The sequence below is a fragment of the Ambystoma mexicanum genome, chromosome 4q, assembly GCF_040938575.1.
Source record: "Ambystoma mexicanum isolate Mex_15411 chromosome 4q, UKY_AmexF1_1, whole genome shotgun sequence".
Classification (NCBI taxonomy): Eukaryota; Metazoa; Chordata; class Amphibia; order Caudata; family Ambystomatidae; genus Ambystoma; species Ambystoma mexicanum.
Genome location: NC_090928.1, coordinates 925,159,601 through 925,184,839, shown reverse-complemented (window position 1 = coordinate 925,184,839; position 25,239 = coordinate 925,159,601).

The following is a 25,239-nucleotide window of genomic DNA, read 5'->3' as shown; positions in this document are numbered from 1 at the left end:
AACAAACGCAGCTAACCCGATTCTGAAGAAAGGAAGCTACCCATCAAGAGGCTTTCGAGGAGAATGCTGCCACTTGTTAGAGCCTGGTGACCAACAACATGTGGTCAACCAGGTCGAATTTGGCTGAAAGATCTAGCACCATAAGCATGGTGGCCTCTCCCTTGTCGATATTAGATAAGAGCCTGGATTTAAGTTCCAAGAGGGCTGTTTCTGTGTTATGCCCGGCTCTGAAACCCAATTGTCGGCAATTTAAGATGGGGTGACTTTCAATATGTTTAGCTATCTGTTTGTATGCAACCCTATACAATATTTTCATCAGAAAAGCTGAATTAGTAATGTCTTAAGCCTGTTATTAAGTGGGTCCTCTTTAGGGATGCCTGGTTTTTTCAATAAAGGAGTCACCAAGGAACGTTTGAGAGCATTAGGCACGGAGCTCTCTCTAAAGGACAATCTAACAAACTGGAGAATAACTTTCAACAGTATAGGGGAACATGTTTTAATGATAACAGTAGAAAAAGGATCACCCTTGCAGCTTGTAGTGTTTAGCTGCTTCACGACCTCTATCAGTTCTGCCACCGTAATGGCAGTAAATGAGAATTAGGGGATTGTGGGACATCTGATCAGTTCATGACAATTAGTGGCACTTTCTTTCAACAATGTATTGGCCTTTTTCAGGTTGATATTAGCTTTAATACCCTGGAGTTTGTCACCCACAGCATCCTGGATCGCCTGACACCAGGCTTTATCTTTCACTACTTCATCTACCTCAGGTGCTGGTGTCAGTTCTTGCTCTTTAAGAATTTTGAAGAGCTCTCTAGTATCTGACTTAGCTGAAATATTCCTGCCATTAAAATAATTCTTCTTAGCCAGTAGAGCGACTTTATAATTTCTGGCCGCCTCTTGGTAAGCAAGGAGTAAGTCGGAGGATGGGTTTGCTTTCCAACTATAGTATTGTTTACGCATAAACACTTTAAGTTTGCCTAGTGCTGGTGTGAACCAAGGTTTGATAGAAGGGGCTATCTTCTATTTCCTCAGTTTCTCGGGAGTGAGGCAGTTAGTCATATCCATAAAGGAGTCCATAAGGACTGTGGAGAGCTCCTGAGCTGAGTCTGTGGACTGGACGTTGGTCAAATGAGTGACCAAGGGAGACATTTTTTCCAAAGTGAGTAATTTGGGATAACGGCCCTTTATGGGTGGATAAACTTTGCTTTTGTGTTTGACAGGAAAGACTGAACAAATGACAGTTAGCAGACCATGGACAAGGGGTAGTGGTCAGATCTTTTATGGTCACATTAGTTGCTGCTAGCCAGTCAAGAGTGTGTCCAAGATGATGTGACGGGTAACGATTATGTTGAATGAAGCCCAAGGAATCCATGGCAGACTCCAGATCTGACCCTCTATGGTCATCCTGGTGATCGAGCCAGTAGTTGAAGTCGCCCATGACAATAAAACTAGAGAGAGGTTTCAAGCATGCCACCAGATAGATGGATAAGTCAGTGATGAGGTCTGCGGAGTGTGATGGAGGCCTATATATTAGTAATAAATTGAGAGTAGCCTCAGCATTAATACTGATCTTAATCTGAAGGGATTCAATGCCTTCAGTGATATCAACTGTTTTCCCCCAGATGGTAACATGGAATTTGAAGATCAACGCCACTCCCCTACCCCTCTACCGATGGGCCTATCTGCTCTCAGCATCGAGTATCCTTCACGGAACAACCAAATTGAGGGAGGGGCCCGCCGCACTATGTGCCCAGGTCTCGGTAAGGGCACAAATACCCACCTCTACACGGATACCACGTTTTGAAGGTTTTAGGGAGCAGCTGCAAACTTTTCAGCCTGTATGTGCGCGTATTGTTCAGTAGAGTCGAACCAGTATTTTACAAAGTGTGCCTGGGTTGCATAGTAATACAGAAGAAAGTCTGGAGTGGCTAAACCGCCCATGTCAAACTTTTGACACATTTCGGCCAGCTCATTCTCACCATGCCCCCACACCACACGAACCCAGTGGCTAATTTCTGCACCTTATCAAAAAATTTTAGGTTTAAGTGCTACATAATAACACATCTTTATCGTTTGGCCTTGGACGTTTGCTTCCATTCACAGACAAAGGGGGTCATTACGACCCAGGCGGTAAGTACGCCAACTTTACCACCATGGTGTAAACTATGTTTACACCATGGTGGATGGCGGATTTACCGCCCCATTCCAAGGTGAGTGGGGCGGTAAATCCCCATTTCCCATTTTACCCTTCCCCATTCCCATTTTTGCCCCATAGGGCATAATGGGAGTGGGGAAGGCGCTAATTACGCCACCGTAAATTACGGTGGCGTAATTAGCACCAAGGCGGTTTAGCGCCATGGATTTTAACGGCTGCTAAAAGCAGCCGTTAAAATCAGAATCAGGCATTAAGGGTTAACGACGGCGTTAACCCTTAACGCCTGAGTTGTAATGAGGCCCATAGTCAGTTGGTTGACGATACATATGGTGATACATTCTTGTATGAAATGAATATCACTTTACAGTTATATCTTAACCATATTTTTTATAGTGTACTTAGAAACAATGCTATGTCATGCCACATCCTGTTTTGTCAAGGGGTCGAAGGTCATGGTCCATCGCTTCCCATGATGTCACTTAAGGGTGGGGTCAAATGACATCACTTCCTGTTATGTCATCCGCGGTCAAAGGTAGTGTGATGTCACTTCCGCTACCACTGGCATTTTGGTGAAATGACGTCCCTGCATTGAACCAATTCTCGGTAAGAGCGGGAATGTCAAGGTCAATGTCTTCAAGAAGGAGACAGATGTCAAAGGAGTGTTTTTTGGCTGAGCGGCCGTTAAGGGTCACCAGGTGGTGGTGGTCAGTGCTTTTGAAGGTTTTCTGAGATGGGGTACCGGGGCGTGGTACATTATTCAGAGGAGGGGAGAGAGAGTAGAAGGGGGAGCAGCAGGCAAAGGAAGGAAGTTAATGAGAGAAGGCAAGATGCAGTCAAAGAGAAGGAGGTTGGTTTGTGGGCCCTAAACCAGATTGATGCCAGTGTGATAGACTTTAACAAAGCAACAACTGGATGCAAAGCCAGCCAAGAGGACTTCCCACTTGGTGCCACTGTTAATAGAAGAGTGTGAGGAGGGATAGATAGTGGAGATGATATGAGGGTCCAGAGATCAGGAGAGGGGACAGCGAAACGGATATCAGTGAAAACCTCTCTAGAGGAAGAACTGCCATAGGTGTCTGCAATGGGACATCCAGGGTTTGCACTCAAGATATCTTTTTTGTGCTTTTTCCTTCCAGATTTGGAGAGAGATGGGGGATAGGTGATAAAGTAGCAGTTAGAAAATATAGGAGAGATGGAGAGGGCAAAGACCTTAGGCAAAGAATGAGGGAGGAGAGTACTGCACAGTTCTGGCTAAACTCACTAGGCGGCTAGTAGATTGAGTCAGAGAGAATAAGTGAAATCAAGCAGGAATAGTCTTACATTGATTGGAAGAGTGACACAGAGATATAAAAACTATACACACATAAAATTGATTTTGTTTTACAAATGGAGGCAGAAAAAAAAAGCAATGCAGGTGGTGCACAGGAAAGCAAAACACCAACATTCGACTTTACAAGCACACCCCAAATTCGACTTTAAGTGAAGGCAGCAAACAGTGCAATGCAGATGGTGCACAGGAAAGCAAAAACATCCAAATTTGACTTTCAAAGCACAGCCCAAATTCGACTTTAAATGAAGGCAGCAAACAGTACACGGCAGATGGTTCACCCGTACTGCTAAACACAAATGAGAGAATACATTCAGTGGAAGGAAGGAAGTTAGATAAGGTGATGATGGAGGAGGTGAACATCACTGAAAATGTCTCAGGAGAGTTAGATATGGAGGTCAGCCAAACTTACATTCATGACTGCAGGGATCGTGAGTAGTAGGAATTAGTGTGGGGGATGGACCATAGCTGGAGCTGTAAATCTGTGGCGCTCCAGGCCCTCCTTGGCCTGGACAGGTACAGACAGAGCCTTTGATTGTGGGCCTTTGAGTCGGGGGCCGGCTTACGCCTTCCGACTCTCGATTGGCCCACAAATGCAGCGCCCTGACCAATCAGGAGGAGGGAGCAGGCGGGTAACCAAGCACTGGAGAGGGCAGGGGACCAGGGCAGCAAGCATCTGCAGCACAAAGCCCAACAGGGCAAGGAGGAATTATAAGTCTTTCTTTCTTTCATTCTTTTTTTTCCTTTTAAAATAAATGCTGGCCCAGCAGGGCTTAACTTCCACAAACACAGCATGTTTCAGGGCTGTGCAGGAGCCCTTGCAGACTCGAGTGGGAGCAGCACAGTGGTTGGACTGCTCAGAAGAAAGGAAGCAAGGACATAAGCAAGGTCAATTAACCAAGTCAAACATTCCCACACCTCACTACAATCTCCCCACCCCTCCTTAACAACTGCTTATCGCTACCACTGTCTCCCACTGGTGCACCATTAGATCCACTCAATGTTGCAGTATGGAAGAGAAAACGGTGTACATGCTAATCTCTCCACAGGCTGGGCATATGAATCAGGAAGAAGAAAGTAAAGGCCTCTGTTAAACTATGAAATGTCTGCTAGGGCAATACATTTTAGGCTTAGGGTTATGCTATGACCCCTTTTCCCTCAGAAGTAAAATATTGTTTTCAAATGTTCACTTGCTGCAGTAACCAGCATTGAGAGCAGCGAGTGTTCCACAGCTCTGCAGAACAAAATTAATTAGGGAGACTGGTTAGCTTTTCCAGCCCATTCATTGCTTTGCATAACTTATTGTTGAATCAATGTCATTGTGAATTTATCCATCACTGGTGAAGAAAGAAACTACTCCTATGGCAAATTCATCACATAGAGAACACATAATGTTTTGCTTACTAATACTGATTTCCCCCAAATGTGTAGATATGGAGATTGAATGGGCCTCATTACGGGCCCAGCGGTAACCCTGCCGGTAAAACCAGCGGGTTGCCACGAGACCCGAAAAAAATTCCAAGTACGGTGGCCAGAAAGTCAGGCGCCGGTAATTTTGTAAGTCCCCATTCCCATGGAGTCCCAGAGGATTCCATGGGAATGGGGACACCGTGCTTCCGTGAGAACTCTGCGAGCAGGTGCCGTCCTGCCCAGCAGGTCTGAACCTGGTCGGCATGAAGGCACCAGCCTGCAGAGTTGTACTCTGCCGGTCTGGAAAGAACGGTGCCAGTAGTCTTACCAGCACCATTGTTTCTGGACCGGCACAGTTGTAATGAGGCCCAATAGCTTTTTGAAACAATATCCAAATTTATAATGGTTTCATGAGACATCTTGCAGATGCTCCTACAAATGAAACGTGCATGCATTTAGCTACATTTAAAGAAGAATGGTACCAGGGACGTGGCCAGCAGCCAACCAAGATGGCTGCATCTGATGAGAGCTGCTGCTAACAGGGACAGGACCCTCCCCACCCACTCCTTACCTTAAAATAAGGCAATGAGTCCCAGGATACCGTTGGAGAGAGAGAGGGAAATACTATGGACGGAGGCTGCTAGGTGCAGCAGAGGCCCAGCACAAACCACGTGTGCCCCGTGCCTCACATGGCGGAATCACACTGAGGTGATGAGTGAGACAGATGCCCACCAAATGCAGAGTGACAAACAGTGAGCCTGAGTTGGTGTACATATCTCACAGTGCCATCATATTAGCGGGCATCAGGAAATCAATAAAGAAGAAAGAACTGCACTGCTATGCACAGAACAGGCAGGTGAGAGTGCAAGCAGTGATCAACTGGAAAAGTGGTGAAATAGGCAAGCAAAAGGAGACAGGCAACTAACACTAACCTGCACCAATGGATTAAGGCAGTAGTGTCCGCACAGTGAATAAATAATAAAATCACAGTCCGCTATGTTGCGCTGTTATTGGAAGCTTCAAAAAGTGAGCTAGCTAAATGCCAGGTCATGCAAAATGATGCCGTTCGCATCATTAAAAGGAAGAAACAAAAGGACCATATATCAGACAGTAGGAGGGACTTACACTGGCTCAGAATCGAGGACAGAGTTAAGTTTAAAGCGCTAACGATTGTCCATCGATGCCTTTTTGGAAAGGCGCCAGCCTACTTTAAGAAGCACTTCTCCTGGTATGCCCCCCGTAGAGGCCTAAGATCTGCTGATACTGGCCTCCTAATCATCCCAGAAGCCAAACGGGCATCAGGAAGGGGCAAATCCTTCCCCGTCAAGGCATCCAAATATTAGAATGAGCTCCCCATGCACTTAAGACAGCAAGGAAATTACGCTACTTTCAGAAAAGCTCTGAAAACTAGACTTTTCCAATAAATTTAGCGTAGCCTTGTTTTTTTCGTTCACCCCAGCGTAGTCCAGTTTCTAGTGAATTATTGAGAGATATAAATTGCAAGTGACCATAATTGCGCTTCACCGCACCCTGATGCCTGCGGGCTTCCGGCGCGTAACAAGCATAAAGTAAAGTAAAGTAAAGTAAAGTCCCATGCCAGAGTGGATAAATGATAAAGCCACAGGTCTGTGCCAGAGGATAAACATCATAGAAAGAGGACACATGGGCAGTAGACACACAACTAACTCAGAGGCTCAAACAGCAGCCATCTTGGAATTGTGCCACTGCTGAACTCTGATACTGTGAACAGACAATAAATTCAAGCCCACATAAATAAAAGGAAGCTGATGAATTAGGGAAAGCACTCAACGCAACTCAACCCCTTTCTACACAGAGGGTGAGAATGGAGATACAATTCATAGAATAGGCTCTGAAGAGGAAAATATAAATACTCATGCACCCTTGGAACTGACCCATGTGAACACCCACACCAAGAATGACCACCGAACACCAGGCCAGAATGGGACTCTTCACAGAACTGGATAGAAAGGCAGAAGGAATCCAGGCAGCAGCAACAACAACCCTGGAACTCCTATTGCAGGAAATGATCCCCTTGAGGATGACCATGACATCAATAGATGGAAGGACATCAGAAATGCATGCAGACGTACAGGAACTGAAAAAGTTATAGAACTATATTCAGGGTGTCATATAGAGGGAGAAGAGTACATAGGAACAGCAGAAGACAGGATCTGGAACAGTTAGAAATAGAGTCATTGAATTGGAGGCGAACAACAAACCTAGAGTACCAAAATAGAAGAAATAACCTACTGTTTTTTGGCATTATGGACGGAAAATAAAACAATGATCCAGTGAAATTTAGGGAAGAGCTAATTCCGTGGCTGACAGGCATCACCTTTGATCCACGTCTGGAACTAAAACAGGCACACAGAGTACATAGCTGCAAATGGCATGTATACACCCAGACCCATCACTGTGTGTGCTAAGATACTACCTTGTTAACACAATACTACTGAAAGCCCAGAAATCCAACCCTTTCACCTATGAAGGCTAGAAGATATACTTAGCACATGGTTGTTCAAGGAAAACATTAGAGAAGCACACAGTTTGTAGCCCTAAAAACACGTTTAAAAAAATGTGACCTGAGATATGGACTACTAGACCCGGCACGAATGCTAACTAATGATGGAAAAAAACTGAGAATTCCAAATGCCAGAAGACATACAATCATGTGTACAATGCATTGAGGAGAAAACAATGGATAGCACAACACCACCTCCCAATACAATAGAAGGAAAACCATCCATAGAAATGAGATCCAGACAGGTGGGAAAAGTTCAGATACAAACCAAGTAAAGGACACAAATCATCATCTGCCAAATTGACCTGCCATACCTAACCAACCCAGCTGGAAAAACACACAAGGGACAAATCAAGATCACCATTGAAGTCGCAACAGAAACACTGAGAAGATCAAAAGAAAAAACACAACATGGTACAAAAGAAAAAAACAAAACACGGTAGATGCAATGCAAGATGGACAAACATCACAGGACAATGACAATTAGTGGTAAGTGGTTTGCTGGAACAACCCAAACCTTTTGTTTGCATCTTCTCCATACTAGTGCAATGGATAAAGGGAGAGAAACACCCCAGAACCTCCTCTATAAAAACCCCAGAGTCTAAAGTACCTAAAAACTGGAGCTAATTGCTATATTTTAGTGTACATGTTTTGTCTCGTTGTTCTGTCACATTGCTACAATTGTCGTTTTTATACTAATTGTTATTTGCTGTTAGTCACAAATTTCAAAACGCTGATCACTCAATCACTCTCTATTCGATATGCCATACATGCATCAAACAATTGGGGCCGGAGTCAGGTGGTCAGGAGATACAACACTTAACGGGAATACAAGCACGCTTTGAAGACACTAGTCTCACCACATTATGCACAAGCTCTAAATTATAACGCAAAATGTCAATGGTTTAAATAACTACATCAAATGGAAGTAATTGCTACAATATCTCAAAACCAAGAAAGTAGATATCACACTACTCCAGGAAGCACACCTAACTGCTTATGAATCACAAACATGTGCTAATTACTGGGTGGGCAAGGTAGGTTTCAGCTTTTTTAGCAAATGGGAAACAAGCAGGATTTTCCATATTACTGAAGAAACACTTACACCACAGAATAATCAAAACATGGGCAGATGGTGAGGGGAGAATTTGCCTTGTGAAACTAAAGATACAAGATTCTACACTGGTTGTCGGTTCAATATATGCACCTACAGGGGATAAGAGCCAATTTCTTGCATACCTAAGTAGAATTCTGACAGAAATCAACAATGTGCCCATCATACTGGGAGGTTATTGGAACCTACTACTGGATGGTTTACTAGATAGGTTGAAGGGTATGGATAGAGTGGAGGTCCCACAACATAATATATTGAAAGACATTATGTCAGATCATGTACTGATATATACGTGGTGAATAATCCATTAAAGAGAGAGAGAATTCACACACATGCCATGCGCACAGAACCTGGGCGAGACCAGACTACTTCCTCATATCGGCTGAGCTACTAAATTCAGTAATGAATAATGATATACTTACTATGAGACACTCAGACCATTCACCAGTTTCAATACATATTAAAATAAACATCAGACACCCAAAGACGACAAGTTGCACATGAACGTCAGCCTTTGTAAAGCCCCAGATCAGAAAACTGACTTGCAGAACACAATAAAGAACTAGACAGAAATTAACGAGCTCTCAGTTTCCATTGGGGCTAGTCTCTGAGCTTCATTTAAGGCACATATGAAAGGTTATATGATACAAAGGTAATCTCATAAAAGAGATCCTTAGCAATGCAGAAAAGAACAGAAGACCTGGTCAAAACTTAACGTAGAAATACTTAAGAAAAAAAAAATACCACCCACAAACACTGCAATAGCTTATAAATGCTAAACTCCACTTGTATTAATAGTTTAGCAAAACATCGGAATATGCCCGTGCTACTCTCCAACAGATGCACTATGAACAAGAGGAAAAAGCTGGAAGGCTACTAGCATTCCAACTTAAAAAGAAGCAATCAGAGGACAGAATCACTTCTTTTGAAAGTTGCAGGGAACATCAACATAACAGATCCTAATGAAATAGCAGAAACAGTCGCTATATTCTATGCAAATCTATACAAATCTGCAGATGGTAGCGGCCACAAAGATAGAAAGGATTTCAATGACTCCCTCCACATACCAACATTAGATCCACCTATCTGACAATACCTAGGAGCCCACATAGCAGAAGCAGAAATCAGAAAAGCAATACAAGCAATGTCTAAGGGGAAATCATCAGAGGAAGATGGCTTCCCACTACAATTCTATAAGATTAGCATGAACCAGGAGGCCAAACTACTGGTTAAGGTATTTCAGGAATCGGAAGAGCACAGCTCCTTACAAGATGAATAGAACAAAGCCCTAATCACTGTTATCCTTAAACCCATCAGGGACCACATAGCTCCAATATCCCCGCTCAATCTATACATTAAAATATATGTCAAAATCCCAGCCATACAGCTACAGAAACACATATGTGGGATATAAATAACTGTAGGTTTAAATGGTTTTAATAGGACGTTTTATGTTTTTATGGTTTTATGCCTTATGTGGCTTTTTAATAATCCTATAGTGAGCTATTGTGAAATTACTAATTATAATGACGTAGCATGTGATAATTTGATTTTAGGATAAGGTCATAATTGAGTATTTGATAATCGATGCGTTAAATGATCAATTTGATTTTGTTTTTGATTGCTTTGCCAATGAGTTGTGAGCAACAATCGGTGTCATTACGTGAAAACATGTAAATATGCAAATTTAATTGTAGAGCTGTTTTTATTGAAGTACAACTATACGTTGTTGATGTATTTTGTAAAGGTTTTTTATGAAACTAAACCAATAAATAAATAATAATTACAGCATATGTGGGTTTTGCCCCTAACCACTCCTCGAGTATGAATATGAGAAAACTACTACACATCTGAAGCACGCAAAATCGCCTTGTCTCTTGATGCAGAAAAGACTTTCAGTAGGGTGGAATGGAAATACCTTTTTGACACACTGTTTATACATACAGAAAGTTACCCTTCTCTATCCAAACCCATCATCTAGGATAATGTGCTATGGACATATTTCAAATACCTTCCCCATCAGGAGAGGGACTAGATAGGGATGCACACTACCCCACCCCTCTTATTCCTCTTGGTGTTGTAACCACTACCCCTAGCAACATGCTCCAACTAGAAGGCATCCAAAAACACACTGGGAGTTAATGTTATTTGCCTATGATATTCTCTTAACTCTTTCCAACACACAAATATCGCTCACAGCTACCATGAACTTGGTAAACCATTCCTCACACTTATAAGGTTACAAAATGAACTGGTCCGAATCCAAAGCCTCCACAATCTCTTTGAAGCCATGAACTATGGCTGTAGCCTCTATGAAAATGCATGATAACATAAAATAACATAACAATCTCCTCGAATATGACGATAGCAGATATACACAACCACAATTTTAAATGTGTAACAGCAGGGCTTAAATACTTGAGGATCCACATATCAAACAACCTGATTGAAAAGTTCTCCAACAACATAGACCCCCTATGGAATGACATTATGGCCGACATGGAGAGATGTCAAAAACAAAACCTATCATTATGAGGTAAAATACAAATCATCAAGATGATGGTCATCCCTAAGCTTAAATATGTATTCAATCCAATACCACTATGTCCCACAAAGAATTTCTTAAAAATGCTAACTTGAAGATTAAGAGGTTCCTTTGGGGCACAGCTAGACCAAGAGTGAACATGAACAAGCTATTTGCAAGAGAGCAGTCGGGCGGCTTGAAACAAACACATGCAGAATGATATCACCTATCACACCGACTATCAGACATGGTGTGTACTTTAACTGAGCAGGATCTAGACTCGGACTTGCTAATTTCTGAAATGAAAGTCATGAACACTCTAAACAAGGACTATCACTGGTCCTTGTCCCACCTGGATGAAGGCAATGCTCTCCTTGAAGGCCTCTGGTCGTCTTCCCTTGTGCCCCTGAGAAGTGCCGCACGCCTCATCAAGGGTCTACGCAGATACAACTACATCACCCTGGCCCTCATCAGCCCTCATTGGCTCAGGGCCATGCACAAATCACCTTCAAGTCTTGCTGCATCATGTACAAGGCAGTCACCCTCACGTCATCCAGCTACCATGCAGAGAAACTCAGCATCTCCATTGGACCGTGCACCAGCAGAAGCCAGGACACGTGCAGACTTGAAATCTTCTACTACAAAAAGGAAAGGACCAGAAAATAAGCCTTCTCTGCCTTCGCCCCAAGACTATGGAACCTCCTTCCCATCAGCATCAGACTCACCCCATACTCCTACAATACAGAAAAGAACCCAAGGCCCAGCTCTTCAAGGAGCCTCTCATAGTCAGCATCTAGGCCTTCACTTTGCCACCTGCACCACCTTATTCTCTGGACGCTGTCTGCCCATCTCCTCCTTGCCACCCTGTACAGCTGTACCCCTCCCCTGTGCCCCTCTGTATCCAACCCACACTGTATAGCTGTTCTGTTGTTACCTCTGAAAAGCACTCCATTATACATCTGTACTGTTGTATACCACTGTAAAGCGCTCTGTTGCTTCTCAATGCTAGGTCTACACTCAACAAATACCATAATAATAAAAATAATAATAATCCAGGGACACCACATATTCCCCTAAGTGAAATGCTAAGGTGTATTGGAGACGTTCACTCTTTTGTTTAGCGCATGAGCTCATTAGATGTGCAAACCACAGGTGCTTGTTTTACCTGCATTAGTATGTTACTTTGCAGGCCGAGAAACATCCAAAAAATCTCGCTCTGACTTATTTAGGTGGTGTGCCCAGTGGGGCCTGAAGTGACATTTGCCTATAAAGGCAAACAATGTTATTTATTGGAAATTTGTGAGGTCATCTGGGCAGTGTCTCCTAAAGCACTCACACTCCTCTCACATGGCCTTCATAGCCACGGGCTAAAGCTCCTACACACTCTAACGGTGATGCCACACTTCAGGATGGTGAAGAGAAGCGTGCTGACAGTGTAAGAAAGGGGTGGCGGAAACAAGATTCAAATTCAAACAACAATGGCATCTTACATTCATGATATCTCTGTGCTCCTTACTAGGTATTGCTCTCTTCCAGAGCTCATTGATAAGCTCTACACTAGGTTGCATTATATAGCCAAAGGCATGATAGGAAGATCTTCAACGTACCCAACGAAGCAAAGAACATTGTCCCTTGGTCGATGGTTCACCGCTACATTCTCAAACAAGTATGTAGTATTCGTCTAATTGTAGAGTGCCTTCATAGGGGAAAAAAGTGGAGAGGAAAATGTGAGGATGCACAGAATCCAAACGATAAATTAATAGAAAGTTCTCTCAGGGGTTATTATCTGTATAAGTTTTGAACTGTTCTAACATTTAATGATGTCCTGGCATTAGGAAGGTGCAGCCTTAATTATAAACCACTACATACATTTCAAAATGGAGGGCAGGATGCCTTTCTAAGATAAGAATGTTGATAAGCCTGTTTAAAGCCAATTTCCTGTCAGATTTCAGTTGTGTACCACCTACCCAATGCTTACTTTTTACACTATTTGGTACGGTTGATTACCAAAACTGAGTTTGCATGGATTTGGACCTATTTCAAAAAGCTACACAATTACGTATGATTTAGCCATGAGGGCCTATTTTGATTGCTCTTCATTTTTCACATAATTATAAAAATGGCTTAATAACATGACTAATGATAGGAAGATCCTAAATCGTTGAACTTGTTCTCATTGCACTCGCCTTGATTTAGCATATGCCAAACATGTGCCTTGAGTTGAGACTTCTGTTGGATCTGGTGTTAGGTGACTTAGATGGTCATTCTTATTAGTCCTAGCAAATGACAGACAGTTATGGTTTGATAAATGGTTATGGAGGCTCTTACTATGCAGAACATCTTTCTTATTTATTTAACAACAGCAAAACAGACAAATCTATGAAAACTACTGTTACCTCACTACAATTCATGCTTTGTGCCCCTCCATGTACTCTAATCAAAGTACAGTATGCTACTATAAGAACTTCCTGTAGGCCTCTTATCTTCTATTCTGTCTGCAATATCTCCTAAGTTAAAGTAGACCACCTGCATGATAGTAAGCGAGTAAGGCCCTGCTTGAGCATGTGACATAAACAATTGCAACATCTCAGTAAAATGTTGGTCCTTCAAGTTACGCAGCATCTATGAAAAGGGCAAATGGAGATGATTAATTCAATGGGAGAGGACAGCAGGTATGATACTTGCTTTTGTTCCCTTATTACAATTATGACTGTCGTTTGGTAGGGTTAATAAGAATTCTAAGGCATGGCAGAGATATTATGCACATTTCATAGCTTTGCAAACACCACAGCCAAATCATGCTCAATAGGTTTTTATTATTATTAGGGTATTTATTGAGCGTGAACCTAGCTTTGGGAAGCAACTTTACAATCCTAGGTTTACAATAAAATGTGTAATAAGTGGATGCATTAGCCCAATTGGCTGCCTTGAAAACATCCTCCAAATAGGATTCTGGCCAAAAAGCCTTAAAGACCATAGCCATCCTGACTGAAAGAGCCCCAAATAGTTCAGTGTCCACCCTAACCTTCTTCATGAACACTCTGACCAACCGAATTAAAGTATGGGATGAAATCAGGGAAAATGGCCTCTGACAGGAAATAAAAAGTAAGCCGCAGAGACTTTTTGAAGCTTATCATTGCTATTTCATGCTGTTTGAGACATTGTACCACGCACAATTGTGGGTTGTTTGAGAAAGCAGAAAATCAATGGTGTTAAACTCTGTTTTGGTGCTGTGATATAGATTAAAAGAAATACCAGAAGAAGTGAATTAACCACCATTAAGTTCCAGTGAGCAAAGTCTGCCATTCAAAGGAATGTGACCAGACACATCATTTTCACCAACTTTGCAGAAAGTTGCTTCAGAGATAAGTGTCCATTGGAAGGCCACCTTTCAAAAACGGTAAGCACCAAATGGTGGTGTCTTAATCCAAATTCCGTTCAATAAACGATACACCAACAGATGTTCCCCCACTAAAAATCCATGCTCCAAGTTATGGTATGTCGAGATTGCAAGGTATACAAATTCACAGTGTGGTAAGATGTTGTCTCTGCGTATCAGCCAGAAAGTTTAGAACCATTACCACACAGGCCAGAGGGGGATCCAAGCACCTTCCAAAACACCAGTGCACCCAGGCTAGGGGCCCATGAACATTTGATGATGATGATGATGAGTTACAAATGCCAGGGTTCAGCCTGGCAAAAAGCCAAAGGGAACCTTCCTGAATGAGCGTATTTGCTTTATCATGTGTGCCCCAAAGGATATCTGGAATTGTCAGAAACCAGCATGGAACTGATAAAAGGAGCTGAGGGACCAACCAATTCCATGGCTGTGTACGCCATCATATAGCTGTAGAGGAGCAGCTGCATTCCTCTGCCAGAACCATGTGTTGGAGACCTGAGAACGTGCTGTGTTTGACACCAGCAGGTATGCCAATACTGCAACGTGTGTTCGAAAGAAGATATCCATTGAGACAACCCTACCAAATGTATCCCTGAAGTGATGATAACCTAAAGGAGGATTTCCCCAAAGGAATATGAAAAAGAGCAAAGAAAGAAGCTAGTGATGTCACAAGTGAAATGCACGACGTACCAAGATACTGGCTGAAGATGATTAATGGATCCTACAGAAACTAATGATGAAGTAAAGAATCAAGAGAACCTTTAAATATGAAAAAGAAGATTGCACGTGCACAAAGTGCAGCAGAGAATCAACCATTCAATAATTGTACAGATGCTCAAATGCAAGTAGATTAAGTCATCATAGAAGCTGGCTACACTTAGTGAATAGAATGCAGTTGAAACCGCCATTGCATAGAATCTGGGCATCGGTATCATGAATTTAGTAACCCAGGACCCATGAAGAAGGAAGGGAAAACTATGTTTCAGCAAGAATGAGCTGACTCATGAAGCTGCTTGTCGAGGTTGCTGACCTGGAGTCAAGACTGAAGCAGCCAATGTCGGCTATCTATTCTGGAAAGGAGTGAACGTGCAAAGGATGAATCATCCTTTGTTAAGGTGCAAAGAAAGAACACCAAGAGTGTCAAGTTGTGTTCATTTAAGACATTTAAAACCTGCAAAATGGACCAAATCGTGGTCTCCTGTCACGTAAGCCATGGATGAAAACAGAGTTGGGACTTGGAGTCAAATAACACGTTAGTTAGTGCCTGCACTTCCATGTATTCAGAAGACAAGGATACTTTTGCAAGGCCAATTTCAAAGACATCCTTCATGGTAGAAGGCTTTGATGATGAGAGATGCTGGGGTAATTGGATGGGGAGGTAGTGTCATGCCTTATCTCCTTGCCCCTGGGCTTACATTCTACTAAGTGAATCGAGCGTGCCAATCAATTGTAGTGGTCCATATAACGAAGAACCTCATAGTTTGAAAACCAATGAGAAACCGAGTATCTAATGTTTCTGAAGATGACATGTTTTAGAGGTAGGCATATGTTGTCCACCTGACAGTGGGCAGCCAATTACAATCTTAGTTCCTATAGATAATACATTTAGATGTTCCCCTTAAGCCAATCCCGATTCCCTAATGGGTTTTTCATTATTTGCCACATAGTATGATGTCACCTCTGTCTGACATGTTTTTGATATATAACCTTTGTTTTGTAAAAAGATTGCTGAGAGAAATCAAGCTTATGTCTATTGATGTTAGTTGTAACTCCCTGTTTTAGAACATTATTAATAAAACAGTACTTTGACATCTCCCTGAGTTGGTTCAGTTGTTTGGACTCAGAGTTATTCTGTGAGATCCCATCCATTACATGCATGTACCTAAGGGCCCTAGGCTCACGCGGTAGTGGTGAGGATGGTTCGAAGTTCCAAACTAGTTCAGCTCCAGATTTTCAGACGATCGGGCATCCTCTGCCATTAGCTGGAAGAAGACAGAGTTTCCTGTGGAGAGTGGCCAAATAGAAATAAACCTGCAAGACGCACCGAGATTGGTGGGCAGGTCCCCCTTTGAAGAAATCCCTGCCCGGTTTCCACAGGTGCTCTGTGGGTGAAAGGCAAAGTTGTCAGATTGGAGGAAGAGTCGATACTGAAGGCCTCAAGTCGATTAATGAATGGTGAGTAGACTAAGGGGAATGGCAAAATAAAGGGACGGGATTGTAATAATTTTGAGTAACGGGAAATAGTTGTAGAGATAAGACAGACCACCTAAAGATTCCTAATTGAAGGGAATTAGAAGGAGACATTTCAAACTCCAGTGGGGATAGGGTCAAATATAAAATGCATAGTCAGGACTGGTAATGTCTCAAACCCTGTACAGGGGGAAAAAAGTAAAGGTGAGGGAAGAACTGATCACAGTGTTTTATAAGGTGTAAATGTCTGGCTAGTCTAAATGTTGTCTGTTGAGTAAAATATCGAAGAGCGATAGAGATTGTGAAGAGTTGAAAAAATAACAGCAAGTAAAGATAAGGCATAGTGAAACAATTGGCATCAATCAAAAGAATAGATAGGTCATTGAAACAAGAGGATTGAGCAGGGATTGATGGTGCTTGCTCATAATTATTGTTTTAAAAACATTGAAAAGAGCTGATTTAAGCCAAGGTAAAAGGTTTATTTAATGGTCAGGTAAGTATCGACAGTCAATTGAGACTTGTCATTATGGGGGATACTCCTCTCATTCATGCACCTATGCAAGACACTGCCAAAACAGATGCCCAAACTCAAACAGTACAGTGCAGAATGGGTAAAGGGCAAAGCAGATAAAATGTTCATGCCATGGCCACAAGGGGGATCATTGTCAAGAGCAGCATTGCAACGCATGACCACATACTTGCACGCTGTGTACACAGGGAAGAAATTAAAGAAAAAGATTTGCGATTTTAGAGCTCTGGAAGATGTATCAAGAGGAAAGAGAAGACGAGTGGATGCTTAATCAGCACAAGAGGGAAGGCATTGAGCCTTCAGCTCCCCTTATCTAGCCTGAGGCAAAGGGTGTTGCTACGGGAGAGATGGGAGTTTATCCTTTAAAGGAATTAAAAGCAGCAACATGGTACAGTAATCCGATATATGATCCCCCCGCTTACAGTAGTGACGATAGTCCGGAAGTGAATAAAAGAAAGCAAGAGATTTATAACTTCATACAAGACAAGGAAGAAAAAAGTGAGCGGTCAAATTTATCAACAGAAATAGACAGGGAGACTAAGAGATGGAAAGGAGAAAAAGATAAGGCTGACGAAGTAGCGCTCCTGCAAAAGGAATAGAAGGGAGGACAGATATTACTCCAGATAGGTGGGAAAAGTATCAAGAAAGTTAGTCAAAGAGAATGTAAGGATGAACAAGAAAGGAAGTATAAGGAATGAGAGAATAGATTGAAAGAGAATGAGCAGAAAAGGAAAGGCAGGGAGCAACGAGAGCATATATATCTAGAGCATGGGTGCACAACATACGGCCCGCGGGCCAGTTGCGGCCCGCAATGCCCTTTTGACCGGCCCGCGAGGCACAAAGACTTTCCTAATGGAGGGCAGCCCATTAGGAAAGTCTTTGTTGTCTTCCGGGCCGATGAAAACACTGGCCCTCATTGGCTCAGCACACACACGCATCACGTCGCTCCTACCAGCCACGTAATGCGTGTGTGCTGCACCAATGGAGGGCCAGCACTACGGCTGGCATGGTCCATAAGGCTTAATGCCGGAAGGCATTTCAGCCTTGGACCACGCCAGTCGTGGTGCGATTCCAGCGTTACAGCTTACCTGCCGCTTACCTGCCTGCCTTCCAGCACGTCTCCGGTAAGTGGTCTGTTTGTGTTTGTGTGTCGGGTTTGTTTTGCCTAATGTTTGTGTGTGTATGTTGCGGGGGGGGGGGGTGTCGGATGTGTATGAATGTTTGTGTTTGAATGTATTTTGTGTGTATGTTGAGATGCGGGGGTGGGGGGGTGTGTCGGATGTGTATGAATGTTTGTGTATGAATGTATTTTGTGTGTATGTTGAGATGCGGGGGTGGGGGGGGTGTCGGATGTGTATGAATGTTTGTATTTGAATGTATTTTGTGTGTAAGTTGAGATGCGGGGGTGGGGGGTGTGTCGGATGTGTATGAATGTTTGTGTTTGAATGTATTTTGTGTGTATGTTGAGATGCGGGGGTGGGGGTGTGTGTCGGATGTGTATGAATGTTTGTGTTTGAATGTATTTTGTGTGTATGTTGAGATGCGGGGGTAGGGGGGTGTGTCGGATGTGTATGAATGTTTGTGTTTGAATGTATTTTGTGTGTATGTTGAGATGCGGGGGTGGGGAAGGTGTGGGATGTGTATGAATGTTTGTGTTTGAATGTATTTTGTGTGTATGTTGAGATGCGAGGGTGGGGGGGTGTCGGATGTGTATGAATGTTTGTGTTTGAATGTATTTTGTGTGTATGTTGAGATGCGGGGCTGGGGGGGTGTGTCGGATGTGTATGAATGTTTGTGTTTGAATGTATTTTGTGTGTATGTTGAGATGCGGGGGTGAAGGGGTGTGTCGGATGTGTATGAATGATTGTGTTTGAATGTATTTTGTGTGTATGTTGAGATGCGGGGGTGGGGGGGTGTGTCGGATGTGTATGAATGTATTTGAATGTATTTTGTGTGTATGTTGAGATGTGGGGGGGTGTGAATGTTTGTATTGGAATGTATTTTGTGTGTATGTTGAGATGTGGGGGGGTGTGAATGTTTGTATTTGAATGTATTTTGTGTGTATGTTGAGATGCGGGGGTGGGGGCTGTCGGATGTGTGTCGGATGTGTATGAATGTTTTGATTTGAATGTTTTTTGTATGCTGAGTTGGGGGGTGGGGGTTCGGGTCTGTATGGGTGCTTGTTTGAGAGTTTGCTGATTTGGGGGGGTGGGGGTTCGGGTCTGTATGGGTGCATGTTTGTGTGTGTGTGTGCTGAGTTGGGGGGTGGGGGGTTCGGGTCTGTATGGGTGCATGCTTGAGTGTGTGTGTGCTGAGTTGGGGGTGGGGGTTTGGAGTTGGGGGGGTGGGGGGTTCGGGTCTGTATGGGTGCATGTTTGTGTGTGTGCTGATTTGGGGGGTGGGGGGTTCAGGTCTGTATGGGTGCATGTTTGTGTGTGTGCTGAGTTGGGGGGTGGGGGTTCGGGTCTGTATGGGTGCATGTTTGTGTGTGTGCTGAGTTGGGGGGTGGGGGGTTCGGGTCTGTATGGGTGCATGTTTGTGTGTGTGCTGAGTTGGGGGGTGGGGGGTTCGTGTCTGTATGGGTGCATGTATGTGTGTGTGCTGAGTTGGGGGGTGGGGGGTTTGGGTCTGTATGGGTGCATGTTTGTGTGCTGGGGTGGGGGGGTTCGGGTCTGTATGGGTGCATGTTTGTGTGTGTGCTGAGTTGGGGGGTGGGGGTTCGGGTCTGTATTGGTGCATGTTTGTGTGTGTGCTGAGTTGGGGGGTTTGGTTGGGGGTGAGGGGGCGATGGGGCATAGTGTTTGGTTGGGGGTGAGGGACATGGGGCATAGTGTTTGGTTGGGGGTGAGGGGGCCATGGGGCATAGTGTTTAGTTGGGGGTGAGGGGGCCATGGGGCATAGTGTTTGGTTGGGGGTGAGGAGGCCATGGGGCATAGTGTTTGGTTGGGGGTTTGGGACATGGGGCATAGTGTTTGGTTGGGGGTGAGGGGGCCATGGGGCATAGTGTTTGCTTGGGGGTGAGGGACATGGGGCATAGTGTTTGGTTGGCGGTGAGTGGGCCATGGGGCATAGTGTTTGGTTGGGGGTGAGGGGGCCATGGGGCATAGTGTTTGGTTGGGGGTGAGGAGGCCATGGGGCATAGTGTTTGGTTGGGGGTGAGGGACATGGGGCATAGTGTTTGGTTGGGGGTGAGGGACATGGGGCATAGTGTTTGGTTGGGGGTGAGGGGGCCATGGGGCATAGTGTTTGCTTGGGGTGAGGGGACCATGGGGCATAGTGTTTGCTTGGGGGTGAGGGGGCCATGGGGCATAGTGTTTGGTTGGGGGTGAGGGACATGGGGCATAGTGTTTGGTTGGGGGTGAGGGACATGGGGCATAGTGTTTGGTTGGGTGTGAGGGGGACATGGGGCATAGTGTTTGGTTGGGGGTGAGGGGGACATGGGGCATAGTGTTTGGTTGGGGGTGGGGGGGCCATGGGGCATAGTGTTTGGTTGGGGGCGAGGGGGCTATGGGGCATAGTGTTTGGTTGGGGGTGAGGGACATGGGGCATAGTGTTTGGTTGGGGGTGAGGGGGCCATGGGGCATAGTGTTTGGTTGGGGGTGAGGGACATGGGGCATAGTGTTTGGTTGGGCTGAGGGGGTCATGGGGCATAGTGTATCCAGGGTCAATAAAATATATATAAGTTAATTAAACAGGCGAGATACAATAACTAAATAGGAATAAATTATAACAATGGAAAATGTGTAGTACAAAATGTAAGTTTGAAATGCAAATAAAAATCGTTACCCCTCAAAAACATTCTTTTTCCATGTGTTTAGTACAAATTGGGGGTTTAAAAAGCCTCCTGCCACGCCCTGCCTACCGCCCCGCCCACATTTACTTTTCGGCCCACTATAGCCCTCATGTAAGGTACTTTCGGCCCTCTGTCAAAATCAGTTGTGCACCCCTGATCTAGAGGATCAAGAGAAAATGGAAGAACTGGCAGAAGATCAAAGAAAGTGTGACAATAGACAAAGAGTGATAGAAGAAAGGGACAGAAAGGAAAGAAAGAGAGAGGAGGAAGAAGAAGAAAGACTAAGGGACAAAAGATTGCAGAGATGGAGAGAAGAATAGGAAAGAAGGGAAGGAGTAAGGAGAGGAGAAGAACAAAGGCAAGAGGAAGAAAGAATTAGAAGCGATGCAAGAAAGCAAAGGGAAGTAAATGAAGAAATAGAACAAAAAGGAGACAGCAAGGTTTCAATGCCAGTCAAATCCCAAAAGAACAAATGAGGCCAAGCCCAGAAATACGATGGGACAGAGTGGAAGAGATTCTTCCAATAAAAGCAGTAACGCCATCAGTATCTAAAGTAGTGCTAGAAGAAGAAAGATTTGATGCAGAAAGCATTGGGAAAAGGATCAATAAAGTCTATCAACAGATAAAACGAGGTAGCGAGTATGGAACTTGAGGGAATGGTGATGGTGATCAATCCCCAGTACCTCAATTACGAAGTGAGGAAGGGAACTTGTTTAGTGATGAACGTAGGGCATTGTATTTGAGCAGACTGAATTTAGACAAGGGTGAGGGGGGATGATAGTCACACTAGTTGGGGGCTAGGCATGTCAGACAAGAAAAGAGAGTCCAGTTTGGGGCAGAAGGAGGGAATGCGTGCACCCCTGAAGGAAGCCTGCAAATGGATAAGGATAGTGAGATGGTTGGAGCTGGAACAACCTAAAGATAGAACGCCTGATCCCATAGCATATCCTGAACGTCCCCGAGGATGATCACATAGTGTCAAGGGTGAGTTGCCACCATATGTAAGCAGGGAAGATTATTTCTGCCATGGATGGACTAATAGTGGGATCCGAATATGGGCTGGGGTTCACACAATTCCCCTTATTATAGAAAGGGGGAGAAAGACCGCAATACATTCCATGGCCACAATTGGACATGGATAATTTAAGATGCAAGCTCCCCAGTTTGACATCGGGGGCTGGGAAATGGATCTACGAATTAGAGAAAATGACAGGAGGATAAACCTTGGCCATAGGAGACATATAAGGTCTCCTGGCTTGGAGAGAGGTCTGATGACATATGGAGAAGAGCAGGATATTTAAGTGTGACTGCACAAAACACAGTGCATGATGGAGCACTGTTTAATAATTGTAGGGCAGATGTTTGGAGGGCTCTCAGGGTACAATATCATGACACGCCGGATATGGGTGCAATTATGACTTGTAAAATGAAGGAAAATGAAGGCCCTATTGCTTACATTCAGGATATTCAGGAGAAATGGCAACTTGAAACTTGTGTTCCGTGGGCAAAGACAGTGACCTTATTTTACCACATTTTAGCCAGTACAGAGGCAGATGAAAAAAACAATTAGGGATGAAAGCGAAACCATGGCCTGAGATACAGTTGACAATAGTGCAGCAATGCCGGTTATTACAAGAGAAAACCAAGAAGAAAGATGAGAATAGGAAGATCGAGGAAGCCAAGTTAGTTCAGAAAATAATTTCTGAATTTTCCATTTGCCATAGAAGGGTCAGTACTGACAAGTGGAGAAGGATTGGGAATGCAGGATACAATAGGTACATCACAGGTGAATAATTTTCACCCGATGGACCAAGGTGGGTATGGGTTTACGCCATGAGGCAGAGGTATGGGTTATAGTGGAAGAGGAGGTGGATTTCAGAATAACAATGTGAGATTCAAAATACAACAAATAAGAATCAGAGTGCTCAACGAGGATATAGCCAAGTAGGGATTAACAGTATCTTGTAATTGTGGAATGATAGGACATATTGCACATGTATGTGGGAGCAAAGGGAATGTATAAAATGGCCAATTTTCCAGAGGGGGACAGCTTATCCTCTGCCATATAGCACACACACAAGAGAGGGCTTTGTCCAAGATCACACATCTTATCAGGCACATGCATTGCAAGTACAGCAGGTGCAACAGCAGGTGAAGCTACAAATGAATCCACTATAAGGGTAGTAGCACCAAGCCCCTATGCAGATAAAGCAGTATGCAAATACAGAACAAGTATTGACACCTAGAATAGGAGATGTCACTGCGGTAGGAGGAAATCCTTTCACATGGTCGGGAATGAGCTTGTATCCACAATAGGAGAGCTCACAGGGTGACTTGTTGTGTTCAGTACTATCTGTGACACCAGACCCCCGACCCCCGAAGAGGAACCAAGGGTCGATGTGACGATAGGAGGCACATCCTTATCTTTTCTTATAGACACTGAAGCAACTTGTTTGTGTATACGAGAGGGAAAATATCTAATGCCAGGTATTGCCAAGAATGCTCAAGGGTTCTCTGGAGCTACGAGCCGAGTTCCTTTTACTGATAATTTACCAGTCACCATAGGAGAATGTGATATGTCTGTTCCTTTGTTATATTCAAGACAGACACCGGTTAACATTTTAGGAAGAGATTTGATGACAAAACTTAACATGACAATTTCATTTCAGGACCATGGAATAGTGTGCACCACTCCAGGAATACCCTATTTAAATGTGGGAAATTTCATACTGGCGTTCACATATAGGGCAAGGGGCTCTGCAAGGCATTCCAGTAGATCCAGAGATTTTTTTTATATGGAGTAAGCATTTTACTGACATAGCTACATTGCATGGTGGTTGTGAGGCTACCTGATGAGTTTTTGTTTAGACCACAACTACCTATGAATGAGGCAGGTGGACAGACTATTCCCATAGAGTTTGAAGCAGCTATATTATGAAAAGAAATGGCAATTATCAAAGGAGTAGACGATGAGGGTAGACCATGGAGAACAGTGATAGTTTTTGAGCACGGGACAGATTGACTGACATAACTGATGACGATATGTTCGGAGAAGATTGAAGCAATGACAAAGTAGTGTTCTTCATGAGCATTACATACTGGATAAGGATAGCGAATGGATGGATTTCTTTCGCAAGCGACTTTCGAGCAGCTTGGAGTAGACCAATATTAATATATTTATTACAATAGGAGGCACAATATGCTTTCTCTTTCGACAAACCCTCCTTTTGGCCTATGCCAAGTGCTAAAAACTACTTTGGATCTCTTTGCAAATAACTCCATGCATCATCGTCCATGCACCCTGAATCACTATGGGAAATATCTATTGCCATTAGGTCATTTGCTAAAATATCTTTCAACACATATTCTTTGGAAGTTTTATCCGAGGCATACACTTTATGTCCTATCGAACCTAAATCTTGTGCGCAACATCCCCCTAGCATCGAACACATACCAGGTAGACACTGAATACAGCAACAAAGAAACAGGATTCCCAAAATAATTTGTAAGACCGAAAGTACCTTCCAACCCCAAGATCGCAAGAAGTCCCAGAACCAAGCGCTTAGATCCCAGTTTCCCTCGGGAACATGCACTTATGAACTAAGGACGTGCTGATTCTGTATTGCCTTGAAGATAGTTGGGGAGGGATCTGATACGAAACCACAACACGTGGACCCCACTAATTTACACACTGCACCACGCTCAGCCAGAATGACATCTAATGCTATTCGGTTTTGAAGTGCTACTAATCTTATCGCCTTTTGTTCTAACGTCATATTATAGAGTATATCAGTGGTCCGGTTGATGGTTCTCTCCAGTACTCTCGCTAGATTTTATGATATCTTCTGAATTTGCTATCTGCCCCCAAAATGGCACAACTGATTTAGCTATATCTCCCAAGATTTGTGCTGGGGTGTCACCATTCTCGTCCCGCCGTGCACGAGCCTTCAAAACTTCTCTTGTCCTAGCTATAAACACCCCAGGTAACAGGATCCCTAAATAACAGGTTCCCTGCCAATCCCTGGGCAACCATGGGAATGCTACATTACTGCAGACAAAGTAGAAAGGTTCGCCTACATACAAAGGTCTGTTTTCCCCAGTCAAATTTGCAACATTGGCACAACCTAGAAAATTTCCCATTGACTGAGTTCCATTCCTCTGTATGCAAAAAGAAACAGAATCAGGGCTATGGTTAACAGTGTAAGAAGGAGGCATGGCATTCTTATTGCCCATTGGAGCCATCTTAAAGGAA